Genomic DNA, 5,186 nt, shown 5'->3' with positions numbered 1-5,186 from the left:
TGTTTTTTTTTTATTTTTGGTTGGTGAAATATCACTCTGTGACCATCCATAAAACACGTGGACACTTGGAAATTGTAGACTACCCCCACGTGAACAATTGTTCATACAAAAAAATCTTGTTTCATATGAAGCGTTAACAAACGGTCCACAACCCCCTCTACCTGCTTTATAGATGTACCTTTTCAACTATTTTAGATTACCTTTTCAGAACAACCAATGCGCTATGGGTTTCCTATGCACATAGAACTTTTTGAAAAAGAAGCGAGTATTGTCCTTTGCTACACCCTTTGGTTTTAATACCTAACCTACGCACCGAAAATTTTCACTAGGCTATTTTGGCACTGGCTTAACCGATTTGGACCGTTTCGGTCTTGTTCAATCCGTCTTGGGTCATAAGTCCCTATTGGAAATTATGAAGTTTTTGAAGTATAGTAAGTTATGCTAAACACGATTCTATCTAAAGTCCGGAAGATAGCACAGTGTTCGGAATGGCAAAATTAACTTCTTTATTTGACGTCCTAGCTAAATGGTGTCTTCGAAAGAGTTGTTGTGCTAAGGGCTATGTTTTGAAGTTATTGACAGACAGTTTTGATCTAGAAGTAGAGTAGAGTAGAGAAGAAGATCTAATGAAAGTTTGTCGAAAGCGACAAATTTGTAGCTCTTAATTTAGTCGAAATATACGCAATTTTTGCAGTTGTTTATGACATAAAATTACACATCTTTGCCGAAGACAGCAACAAGTTTTGTGCCTTTACTGAGGAGTTATGACCATTTTTAAGCGATTTTGAGCCTATTTTGATGAAAAATCGTCAAATTTAAATTGAGATATCTAAAAAAACTAACTTAATCCACCTATGTGGTTGATGCCTTCCTCACTTTGTGTGTGTGTGTGCAACCAACCAAGCGGGACCACGCGGTCGCTTCTTACAAATTGAGTTGTTTCCATGTATTTTTTTAGATCTACATTCTATACTTGCAAATAACTCGCATAGGCATTTGGAAGGTGTTAGCTCTGCCGAGCTTCGGTGACCCATTTCTACGCTGGCTAGCCGAGCGTGAGGTACCTCAGCTTTTATCGACAAGCCCGCCCTGAAGAACGTTTGCACCAATCGGATTCAAACGTTATTTAGAACTTCCGAACCCTTGTCAAATGGACAAGGACCCAGCGCGTATATAGTTGATAGTAACAGTATTCCTAATTCCAGTCATAGCTCACTAAGTCGCGAAGGCATAGTGGTTAGCATTTTTGCTTACCAATCCAAAGGACGGGAATCGAACCCCGACTCCGAGCGACTTTGATTTTTCGTTCATGTTCAGAGTTTCAAGATTTATATTTCCTTTACTTTCTCGTTGGGAGCAGATTGGAATCGAACCCAGGACCATTCGCTTACAAAGCGAACACCGTAACCAGTCAGCCATGGCCGCTCCCTAGTGGTTGATGCCTTCCTCACTTTTTACCAAAAATGGGTATATGAGTGGTTTCATTATTTTTTAGATCCAGAAAAAGAACACAATGTATAACTTATTTGGTCATAACTCGAGGCAAGGTTGCCAGATCTTCAATGTTTTGGACTCTTTGGAAAGGCCTTTCAATTACCTAACCAACGATGGGTCGGATGATGGATCCAGTCATAGTTTACATACATTTAAGTGAGATCCGGCTTCAAAAATGTACATGAATACCACTTAAGTGGTCATAACTTGAGACAGGGTTGCCAGATCTTCAATGTTTTGACTCATTGGAAAGGCTTTTCAATTACCTAACCAACGATGGGTCGGATGATGGATCCGGACATAGTTTACATACATTTAAGTGAGATCCGGCTTCAGAAAAGTACATAAATATCACTTAAGTGGTCATAACTCGAAACAGGGTTGCCAGATCTTCAATGTTTTGGACTCATTGGAAAGGCCTTTCAATTACCTAACCAACGATAGGTCGGATAATGGATCCGGACATAGTTTACATACATTTAAGTGAGATCCGGCTTCAAAAAAGTACATAAATATCACTTAAGTGGTCATAACTCGAAACAAGGTTGCCAGATCTTCATTGTTTTGGACTCATTGGAAATGCCTTTCAATTACCTAATCAACGATGGGTCGGATAATGGATCCGGACATAGTTTACATACATTTAAGTGAGATCCGGCTTCAAAAAAGTACATAAATATCACTTAAGTGGTCATAACTCGAGACAGGGTTGCCAGATCTTCAATGTTTTGAACTCTTTGGAAAGGCCTTTCAATTACCTAACCAACGATGGGTCGGATGATGGATCCGGACATTGTTTACATACATTTAAGTGAGATCCGGCTTCAAAAAAGTACATAAATATCACTTAAGTGATCATAACTCGAGACAGGGTTGCCAGATCTTCAATATTTTGTACTCATTGGAAAGGCCTTTCAATTACCTTACCAACGATGGGTCGGATGATGGATCCGGACATAGTTTACATACATTTAAGTGAGATCCGGCTTCAAAAAAGTACATAAATATCACTTAAGTGGTCATAACTCAAGACAGGGTTGCCAGATCTTCAATGTCTTGGACTCATTGGAAAGGCCTTTCAATTACCTAATCAACGATGGGTCGGATGATGGATCCGGACATCGTTTACATGCATATAATTGAGATCCGGGTATTTGTGAAAACACATTTTTATACATAACTTTTGAACTACTTATCGAAACTTCAAACAATTCAATAGCGATGTATGGGACCCTAAACCAAGTCGAATGCAACTGGTTCGATCAAAATCGGTTCAGCCAGTGCTGAGAAAACTCAGTGAGAATTTTGGTCACATACATACATACACACACACATACACACACACATACACACACACATACACACACACAGACATTTGTTCAGTTTTCGATTCTGAGTAGATATGTATACATGAAGGTGGGTCTAGGAGCTTTTAATAGAAAGTTCATTTTTAGAGCAGGATTATAGCCTTACCTCAGTGAGGAAGGCAAAAGACACCGATAGACACAGAGATATTTTCAGGAAATGTAGTTGAAAGTGTTTGCTTTCAGGTGCATTGTTTGGTTTTACGCCAAAATGCGCCATTTTGACAACATAGCAACTTGAAAATAGGCTCAAAATCACTTAAAAAAGGGTTATAATTCCTCAATAGAGGCTCAAAACATTTAGCTGCCTTCGGCGAAGATGTGTGATTTTATGCCATACACATGCTATTTTATATGGGAAACATTTTTTTTCTGAAAAACGCAATTTTCAAAGATTTTGGAGGGCTGTTTCTGCCAACGGTTTGGTTTAGTTTGAAATGTTCAATGATTCCTATGTAAAATTGTCCGGGAGCACGATGGTGATCAAATAAAAAAACCCCGATTTAATATCACAAGAACTGAAATAGAGCCTTTCTTACAAAATTATGAAACTCCGACAAATATATTGGTGCAATTAATTTTTCAGAAACAAAATGATACCACCCAGTGAGAATTTGACATATAGCTTCGAATATTTTTAGGCTGAACCTCGAATACCATTTTTTTTAAATTTCAGAGGTACATTATGGGTCGCAAGGTATTAAAATTTAATTTAAAAAAAAATATTGGATTGACATTATTAGAAAAATATAATGGGTACTCAGTCTTTAATGTCAATATATGATTAACTTTAAAAAATATGTATCGCTATTGCACTTTGTCGATCTATTATGAGAAGCCAAAAAGAACACTTTCACGCGCAGCGTAAAACGCTCAAGCGTAAATCAGTCTGTGATTAACAGAGCAGCGAGTCAGACGTGCGTCTCTCACACACAAAAAAAGTGCTAAAAAGTGCAAAAAATGCCTCACGGCAAGAAAAAGAGGCGGTCCTCACCAGTAGGATCCGCAGCGCAGATTTGAAGAAGTTAAAGAATGCCGAAGCGCTACCTGCAAAGCCAGGCAGTTTGAGCAAGGACGCTCAAAATTCGTCTGGAAACCGGTTTGCTACCCTCCCTGTGGACGTAAGCGAGAAGGAAGAATTTGAACGACGGGAAAAGGTGCCACCCATTTTTGTGAAAACATCGTCATCGGACTCGGTGCGAAAGTGGCTGACCGGATTTATCAAATCTGGTGCTTTATGAGCTTCCATTCGCTTGTGTGCTGATGGACTCAAAATTCTGCTACCTGGCAGAAAGGATTACAACTACGTTCGGGATTTCCTGAACAACACAAAGATTGAATACTACAGCCATGACGATCCATGTAAACGCCCCATGAAACAGGTCCTCCGAGGCCTGTACGACATGGATGTGAATGTGCTGAAAGAAGAGCTCAAATCTTTGAAGTTGAACGTAATCGAAGTCTTCAAGATGACGAGACACAACAAGGACATCAAGTATCGTGATCAACTGTACCTGGTTCATCTCGAGAAAGAATCGACAACGCCGACTGAGATGAAGGCAGGTCGGGCAATTTTCAACATCATCGTGACTTGGGAACGTTATCGTCCAGCGCACCGAGACGTGACACAATGTTCGAACTGTTTGCAGTTTGGGCATGGTGGAAGGATCTGTTTCATCAAGAGTCGTTGTGCAACCGGCGGAGGTGAGCACAAAACTCAAGCTTGCAACACAATCAACGAGAACATCGAAGCCAAATGCTTCAATTGCGGCGGCGACCATTCTACCAAGAGTCGAAGCTGCCCAAAACGTGCTGAGTTTGTTAAAATTCGACAGCAAGTGACGACGAGGCACCAACCAAATCGTCGCAAAACACCACCAACTTTCACGAACGTGGATTTTCCTGCTTTGGCGTCTGGAGTAGGATCTGTTCGAGTGGTTCCAAATCTGCAGCCATTGCCGATGAATCGGCGGCAAAAAGTTGCAGAGAATACAACTCCTCCAGGCTTCAGTCAGCAACCGAGGGAAAACTAACCAGCATCGATGGATGAAGGCAGTAGTGACCTGTTTTCAACACAAGAACTTCTGAATATTTTCATCGAGATGACAACAACACTGCGTGGTTGCAAAACTCGTGCAGAACAAGTAAGAACGCATGGAGGATTTATCTTGAAATACAGTTCGTAGTTTACTCGTTCTTATGATTTTGAATATTTCAATGAATTTACTTTTTTTTTTAGTTTTAAGTTAGGATTAGTTGTTAAAATATTTTTTTCTTTTTTTACCCAAATGTATTTGATTCAATGCAAAAATGTAAAACAATTTGAAG

The sequence above is a fragment of the Culex quinquefasciatus genome, chromosome 1 (genome assembly GCF_015732765.1).
Source record: "Culex quinquefasciatus strain JHB chromosome 1, VPISU_Cqui_1.0_pri_paternal, whole genome shotgun sequence".
NCBI lineage: Eukaryota > Metazoa > Arthropoda > Insecta > Diptera > Culicidae > Culex > Culex quinquefasciatus.
The sequence above is the reverse complement of the archived record's forward strand: the minus strand, read 5'-3'. Positions refer to the sequence as shown.